This window comes from Loxodonta africana, chromosome 9, assembly GCF_030014295.1.
Source record: "Loxodonta africana isolate mLoxAfr1 chromosome 9, mLoxAfr1.hap2, whole genome shotgun sequence".
Classification (NCBI taxonomy): domain Eukaryota; kingdom Metazoa; phylum Chordata; class Mammalia; order Proboscidea; family Elephantidae; genus Loxodonta; species Loxodonta africana.
This window is the reverse complement of record NC_087350.1, coordinates 82,849,396-82,858,772: the sequence shown is the minus strand read 5'-3', so window position 1 is coordinate 82,858,772 and position 9,377 is coordinate 82,849,396.

Sequence of the window (9,377 nt, the reverse complement as noted above, 5' to 3'; positions counted from 1 at the left end):
TCCCTCCCATCTTTGGGTCTGTAATTTGCTGCAGCATCTCACAGAACTCATGAACCATATCAAGGAAATGGCTCAATAGGTTGTGGAAGCTGGCAAGTCCCAAATCCTTGGGTCAGGCATAAGTTTCTCCTGAATGACGTGGCTGTAGGAGCCAACGAACCCAAATTGGCAGGCCAGGCTGCTGGCTCACAAGGCTGTGAATCCCAGAATCAGCAGGTCAGATGGCAGGCTGCTGGCTCAAGTTCCAAGAATTATAGGTCAATAATGACAAGCCAGACATAGGATCCAGATGCAGAGAAAGAGAAAACCCCACCAGAGCACCCACATATATACACTGGATGCAGGCCTCACCCCAGGGAAGGTCATGACTTGAGTAAAGGTAGGATTTGAGGCATGTCCTCCTGCAAGGCCGTGACTCAAGATACACCCCACACTAATCCTGCCTCTTTAACATGTAGAGGTTAGAATTTACAACACATAAAATGGAGTATAATTACATCAAATCACAAAATGGAGGACAGCCACACAATACGGGAATCATGGCCTAGCCAAGCTGATACATAGCCTCAACCATCACAGGTTCCATATACCTTATTTGCATAGTCCTACCCAGTCATTGTGTGTGAGTCACAAAGAGTATGGCTAAACCCACTGTCCTCGAGTGAATTCCGAATCATAGCAACCCTGTGGGACACAGTAGAACTGCCCGATAGGGATTCCAAGACTGTAATCTTTATGGAAGCAGACTGCCACATCTTTCTTCTGCAGAGCGGTTGGTGGATTTGAACAGCAGACCTTTTGGTTAGCAGCTGAGCACTTAACTGCTGCACCACCAGAGCTTCAAGACTATGGCTAAAAGGGCCATATTAAGTAATTCATTGTACCGCAATGTGTATAATCGTGTTAAGGACTCTATTTTATATACAATTTCTATAAGAAATAGATGTTGAATTCACTTCAGGCAATTATGCAGTAACTGAATCCCATTAACCCTCCTGCTGTAAAGAAGTATAGAATTAGACAAAATATATACACAAACTGTTTGCATATCTGGCAGAAATGAACTGTGATCTTTTAGAAGGAACACATGAGGAAAGATGCAAAGATACCCCAGCTTTGTGTCTGGGGGCACTTTGTGGAATATGGTGTGGAAAGGTGGAGTCCAAGCAGAACATAGCTGTATAGCTGAGCTCGGGAAGCAGAGATCAGCATTTTTAGCTGTTGAGGCAGGTGGAATTTGTAGGGTGGGTAACCTGAGAGAAGGCAGCTTCACAGAGAAGGAGCTACAGAAATATGCACAGAGTGTCTATTAAGTTTTCTAGCTGAATAATTAGCTGCACGTGCTCAGAATGAGACTCTGTAAGGTCTGACTCAGGACAGCTGCTGGAAAGCTGTGAACTGAATAGAATTTCTGGAGGTTTTACAGTGCTTCTAGATGTAGTAGTTCTAATTGAACAAAATGGAGAGACCTCAATGAACACTGTGGACACTCAGTTGACGTTCCAGGAAAGCCACACCGTAGGGTAGGACTCCTGTAGACCTAGAATGAGGGCTGCTCTAGTCCTACCATTACAAAGGTTAGAAAAAGCCTTAAAAAGGATCACGATGATGTGCCAATAAATTGTCTACCAGAACAAATTTCAATACTGTATAAATGAGGTCAGAGAAAGTATAAGATTAGCCTGGATTCTTTTATAGCACCATAGTATAAAGAAATGCTCATACAATCACGAAGACATCTCAAAAGAACACTTAAAAGGGCTACCACTGGCCATGTCTTAGACAATTTGAGCATCAAAATAAATAATGGTAATAATGGATTATAGCCCACTGAATAAAAAGAGAATCATATATTCTGTATTGATAAAATAAATATGGGAGAAGGCAAAGTTCTTCCTTACAAAAGAGTGCTAGCTTATGAATGTAGAAGGAATAATGAAAATCTATAATGGTTGCTATAACTAGTGGATAAAAGTATAGTGAGGAACAGGATATTTTCATAGACTCAATATCTTCCCACAGATTAAGACACAATCTTAAACCAAAAGCTGTCACCAACATTGGGACAAATCAAATTATATACCTCCTAATATAATGCACTGAGAAGAACACAACATCACTTTCATCATATTCCTGCTGTAAATGCATAACTTGAATCTAATCATAAGAAATCATTAGATAAAATAAAAAAAAGGATGTTCTACAAAATAACTGACCTCTAGTCTTCAACAATGGCAAAATCAGGAGTCACAAAGAACTGCTAAACTGTTCTAGATTGAAGGAGATTAGAGACAAGACAACTAATTGAGACATGTGAGGAAAAAATAGCTATAAAGGATATTAGGGGAATAACATTGTCAGTTTTACTCTTTAGAAAGATCACTCTAGTTGTTTTATGTATGATACACTTTAAGGAAGCAAGAATAGGAAAAGACCATTAGGATGCCATTGTAGTTGTCCACGGTAGACATAGTGGGTGCTTAGACCAGGTTTAATGGTAGATTTGGTAAGAAGTTGTCCAGTATAAGATAAATTTTGGAAACATATCTGCTGATAAATTCAATGTTGAGTGCGAATCAAAAAAAAAAAAAAAGGGAAAACTCCTAGATTATTTGCCTGAGGAATTGGATGGCTGGTTGGTGCCATTTGATGACAAACAAGGTAAAGGCTTAGGGAATCTGAATTTGGCGGGGCAGGAGGCTAATAGTTTATATTTGGCTATAGTGTTTGAGTATCTATTATACATTCAAGTGGAAGTGTCATGTAAGGAATTGGATGTACTGGTTTAGAAGTCAGGATGGAGGTCTCAGCTGGAAATACAAACTTGAGAGTTTTTAGCTAGACATAATTAAAGCCATGTGGCCAGATAAGATCTGGAAGAGATATAACTAGAGAAGAAAAAAATGAAGCAGGCTGAGGACAGAGTCCATGGTTACTTCAACAATTAGAGGTCTGGTAGAGATGTTGCATAAGCTAAATATACATTTTTTAAATTCTCCACTTAGGCCCCCTGCAGATGCACAAATACACACTGCATTCTCACGATGAGGTATCATTTGTTCATTCCACCAACAGTTGTTAAGTGGCAGCTCTGTACGTGACATAGTAGGCTGCGCATAGAAAATGTAAAATCAGCAAATGAGTGGTGATAAGTAGGGTATAATAAGTGCATTAAATAGGGCTGAATCTGTGCTTCAGGGGCCCAGGGCAAAGAACAGGGAGTGCCTTTCTATCTTACTAATAAGCTCTGTTGGGCTAAGTGCAATTACACCAGCCAGGCACCAATGGTGCAATGTTCCTTAACTATTGCTTGGCTTCCATGGGAAGTCAGCACTGTAGCTTTTACTGAAGACTCAGCCCAGACCCCCAGAGGCTAAATATCATGCCGTAATTTTGTTCTTATTTATATTAGAGTTTTTGTGGGCTTTAGTAAATATTAAACAACAGCAGGACTTTCCTCACGCCTTGTCCTCTTGAGCTGAGGTCAAGAAGACAGCTTACTCAGTACTTGGAAAGCTCAGGTAGCTCAGTTCATTTACGGTGGCCATGTTTTCCTGGGCTGACTAAAGCGAGTGCTGCTGTTCTGGATAAACAGGGGTAAATGGAGGGACTCTGGCTCAGCAGAGGTGACAACTAAGAATACTCTATAGGTTACATCTAGGCGACAAAATAGTGGGCTAGGAACAGGCTCCAAGAGCACCGTACTGAGGTGCTGGATTCCTAAAGCAACAACCAGTCACTGGAGAATAACTAGACCACTTGGGGCTAGCACTACCTCAAAATCTAGAAGTCTTATCAGGGCTGATGACACCCATACATCCAGTGAGTTCAGAGTTTCTACATGTGCATTTTCCACTTTTATATGGACCCTGGTTCTGCTGGAACCCTGGTGATACAGTGGTTAAGAGCTCAGCTGCTAATCAAAATGTCGGCAGTTCAAATCCACCAGCCGCTCCTTAGAAACCCTATGGGGCAGTTCTACTTTGTCCTGTAGGGTCGCTATAAGTCAGAATCAACTCGAGGGCAACAGGCTTGGTTTGGTTTTGCTTCTGCTGATCTTCCTTACCCTGCGGACGATCACCTTCTAAATTAGGAATGTGACTTTTCCTGAGGCACTCAGACATTCATTCCTTCAGACACATGCTGGGAGCCAATGGTTGGCCATCCTGAGATCTTTCACCTTTATGTTCAGATGCTGCTCATGCTGAATTCTCCAGCCCAAACCCAGAACAGAGGAAATGCATTTTCAAACCTACTACTACTTGTGTCTGTGGAACAGCTGTTCTCCTGTGGGCCAGGCCACAATGTCACAAGACACAAAACGGGACAGTTGACTTTGGTAACGTTCATCATTCTTGTCATTGCGGTTGTGGAAACTGGCTAAATTCCTAAGTTTAGAATAGCTCCCTTGTGGTCACCTATACCTACTGTATGGGTTACCTGTTCTCATCCCTGCTACCTGTGATCACCACTCAGTCTCCACCTCTGAGAAAGCTGAGTGGATGTGATGTGCTGGTTACTGTAGAGTTTCTAGAAATGAATTCTGAAGATGTGCTCTGATTGGTCCTTCTGACCCTCTTTGAGGAAAGAGAAAAGGCACTAGCACCATGATCTCATGTGAACTTTCTATGTTGCTCAGTCATCACTGCAGCATTCTGTCAACATGGATTTATAGAACATGTGCTCTGTGGAAGGGAACAGAACAATCTAGATTCATTCCTCCCTCATGATCACAATGGAACTGGGGCTTCCTTTTCTACCTCTTGAACCCTCTTTAGTTACTTCCTCTGTCCTCCCTTTCAGAGGTTTCCTTTGCTCTTTTCTGCCTAATGAAGCCCACTCACTTTCCAGAAGATCACTATTATTTACTTTTGAGCCCTTTCCAAAGAGTTGCCATTCCTATATTAAAAATCAAATGAAAGCAAGTAAAGGCTTATCCTTTATATTTGCATTTAACTCAGCAGGATGAGAGAGCTGTGGCTCCAGCCTTTTAGGAGGGCTGTTCCTCAGACTCTGCAGCTACTTAGCTTTACAGAGAGCTAAAGGGGAAGGGCTCCTAGCTGTCTTATTCTCTCTCTCCCAGCTCCTGCTGCAGAACAGCCCCTTCTTCTTTCCACTTTGCCCTCGTAAATACTCCCACCAAATCATAAACTAGTTTTCTGCAGAGGATGTATGTGTTTTTTACACATGCATATGCATACACATACGTACAACCAAGATGCCCACATAGATCTTACTGCCTGACAAGCACATCTAGTCAACTTTCTTAGCTACAACAGCGCCAAGGAAAGATTCAGGCAGTCCTTGCCTTTCACTTCCCTAGTTCTTACAGCCAGATGGCCCTATTCTACCTTCTTGTCCCATTGAGGTTCTTTTTGAGCCCTTCCCACGATACCACAATTTCTCTGACGTTCACATTATTTTTGTGACAACATATTTTTATCTCCGAGGCAGAAATTCCCAGTTCCCAGCCAAAGAAATAATTAGGTATAATTTGTGGCACGTTTGTGACTTCTTGGACACCCTGGTGGTGTAGTGGTTAAGTGCTACAGCTGCTAACCAAAAGGTTGGCAGTTCGAATCTGCCAGGCACTCCTTGGAAACTCTATGGGGCAGTTCTACTCTGTCCTATAGGGTCACTATGAGTCGGAATTGACTTGACAGCAGTGGGTTTGGTTTTTTGGTTTTGTGACTTCTTTATAATCACTCTTCTTCTTGGACTTTTTCCAGCACAGGAGAGGCTGAGTTTTCTCACCAGGCATTTGTTTTTATCCATCACTAATCACAACCACTTGTTTCTCCAGAAATTAGAGTTGATCTTGTTACTTTCTTGAACACCAGAGGTGCGCATCTTGGATATTTGAGCTCAGTCACGTTTAATCAAGGTGTCTTTTGTTTGATCCTCTCCTCCACTAAGTATTAAGAGCTTTAGCGTTATCTGTAAAGCCTAATTTTGTTGTTTCCTCAGTTTATTCTCAAAATCAAAGCCATGTGAATTCAAAAATGTCTTAGGGACGGACCTTCTCTAGATTTTGATATTTTCCCTTTAATGGTTCTACTCAATGTCTTTTGCCCCTGAAAGGCATAAGTGACCTAGAAAATTGAGCCATCTGAGGTTAAAAGGAGCAGCAGTGATCCCAGAGCCTGTGGTTGGGGCTGGGGAGTGAATTTTGGTTTTTGTTTGATAGTTTTCTGGTTTTTATGTTTGTTTATTTTTCTGGTGGATGTCAGCATCAGTTTTCATCAAAATTCCTTTAATGACAAACTGCCAAAACTGTTGCAATGGCATCACTAACAATTGAGATAATAGTGATTGTTTTCCTTACAGAGAATAATGGGTTGTAGCAGAACTACAGTGTGTTGAGAGGTGCTGTGGTTTGCTAATACACTATTTATGAGTCAGTTCACTTGTAGAGTAACCCTCCTAATTGGCTGATCTTTGTTCAAACCCTTAATATGTGATCTGAAAAAGCCAGTAACAGCCACATGCATACCACTGATAGTCCTCCAATGAGTCATTCTTAAAAAAGTGAATTTAGTATGTTTATTCTAGGTGTTCAAGTGTTTCTCAAAAAAATTGTTAAATCTATGCCCTCTTTCTCATAAACATGTAATTCATGACTACCTCTAAAAATTCTGATATAACTTCTAGGATGGGGCTGCCCCTAACTATTTGAAGAGCTAACATCTTCTGTATATCCCAAGGAACCAAGAAGAAAACATCAAGTTCTGCTGTTTTGTAGTTTGTGTTACCAAAAAAAAAGGAAAAGTGATAGCTTTTAATATTTTTCCAAACACAGGGTCGCTATGAGTCGGAATCGACTCAACGGCAATGGGTTAGGTTAGGTTATATGTATTATACTTGATATGATTTTTCAATCCAACTCATTTCTTCCCGTCCTCCTGGAGTTTTGCATATGCCCCCCAAACTGTCCCAGGATTCAGCCGATGCACCATTTGATTGAGAATTATTGTGCCAGTCTTTGTGCTTCTCTTGGATTAAATCAGTTTCTCTTTTTTGTAATATGGCATGAATACATCAGAAGTTATTCAGTAATTCCCCTAATAATGTGGTTTATATCATTGTAAACACTGTTCCAATAAATATTCTTTTGCACATGCTCACAGGTTAAAAAAGATCAGCCTCTTGTATAGAGTTTTTCTTCAGTCAAAGGTATATTAATAGTTGTCCATCTCTGCTAGATTTTATAATCACAGAGATTCTTGAAACAAGCTTGAGAAATCTGTTTTTCTTACACCACTCCAGTCAAAGAACCCCACCACGTTGCCCTTGTTTCTTAGGGGTGACCATCTTTAAATCCAAAGAAGTGTAGTTCTTTAATCAAAAACTTAAAACAATCCTAAGTCTGTGTTTTTCAAATTGCATACCCAGATCCATTAGTAGGTGACGAAATCATTTGAGAGAGTCCCTCTCAGGGTTGTTTTAATAAAATAGGATAGAGAGGATAGACTATCAGGAAGCATCACATGTAGTACAAGTGGGATTGTTCCATAAAACTGTTGGTTCAGCTACAGATCTATAAACATATACATGTGTGTAAAAGGGTCACATCATAAACTATATTTCATACTAGGGGTCACAGTTTAAAAAACTGAAAAACATACCATGAAAGATTTCTGAGGAAAACACTGTAGATCTGAAAATAATAATTGGTCACAGGAAGATATGTAGTGAATGGCTGTGTGTCAGTTTTGCATTCTCCCTCTTGGTATCCTGTTCCACCACCCCCTCTGTCCCTCATCTCCCTCTCACACACACACACACACACAATCACATACACTCACTCTCTTTCCCTGTCCTCAAGTTTCATAGACTTTAAAAATAACTTGAAAGAAAGCATGAGCATTCTAGATGTTTGTGGCAGAAAGGGAACTCTGTGACTCATTCCTTCAACACTCATTAACAGACAGGGAAACTGAAGCCCACAGCAGAAAAGTTACATCTTCTGGGTCAGAAAGTGGCAGATGTAGAACTAAAAGAAGTCACCATTGACAACCCTGGGATTGTTTTCTATTATGTAATAAATTATATATTAATTTGCAATGTAGGAAAATTAGAAAATATAGTTTAACAAAGATGAGAAATACAAATATACACTTTTCTTTCAAAAACATCATAATATGAGTACTATTGTAACGGTTTTTTCATTACAATATTCATACACTATAACATTTCTCCAGGGGTTCAGTGGTAGAATTTTCCCCTTCCATGCAAGAAACCAGGGTTCAGTTCCCAGCAATGCACCGCATGTGCAGCCACCACCTGTCTGTCAGTGGAGGCTTGAGCATTGCTATGATACTAAACAGGTTTCAACAAAGCTTCCGGACTAAGACAGACTAGGAAGAAAGGCCTGGTGATCTACTTTAGAAAAAAAGCTGGTGAAAACCTTATGGATCACTTTGGTCCTATCTGCAGCCAATCATGGGGATGGTACAAGAGGGTGGCATTTCCTTCCATTGTGCATGGGATTATTATAAATTGGGGGCTGACTTGGCCACAATTAACACCACCAACAACAAATGAAAGAATGGATAAATGAATGACATCCATTCAGCATCTGGGCAACCTCATTCTGAACCATCCAACATTTTGATGTACTTTTGTGATTATTACAGGAACTTCTCTAGCTAGTCACCATTCTCTGACATGACGTGCCATTTTCCTGATACCATGCCTTTGCTCATATTATACTCTCAGACTGGGAATGCCTTACCATTCCTCACCCCCTGCCTGAATAACTCCTACTCATCCTTTGAAACCCAGTCTACACATCACCTCTTCCAGGAAGCTTTCCACAAACACTCCCAAAATTAGGTTAAATGCCCTCCTGTGTTCTTTAACCTGCTGGCTTTAACCAGCTATTATGATGTTCCCTTTAATGACTGTTTACTTGACTTTCTACCCCATAAGACCATGAGTTCCATGGGGTAAGGCCTGTGTCTTATTCATTGTATGTCCCTGGTGTCTAGCATAGTACCTGGCACAAAGTAAATACTAGAACAATGTAAGTACTAGAATACTTGAATTGTTGAATGCAAGACTCAGCTCAAGGCCATTTTTATTTTGACCCTTTTGGGAACCTCATCACCAACTGATACACACACACATATATATGTATATGTATATATAATTTATTATATATAAAATTATTAATGAATTTTGCCGATGGGTAGGACATGAATGCATTGGATTCCCAGCTACTCCTTCTTGTCAACGTTGTCATCATGTCCACATTGCTCCTCTGGGGTCCAAGGTCATCATGGGAAGCCATGATTGAATTCCAGCCTGACCTTTACCCTCAGTGCACCTTAGACATGGGTCTTGTCTTCTCTGCTTAAGTCTCTTTATCTACAGTC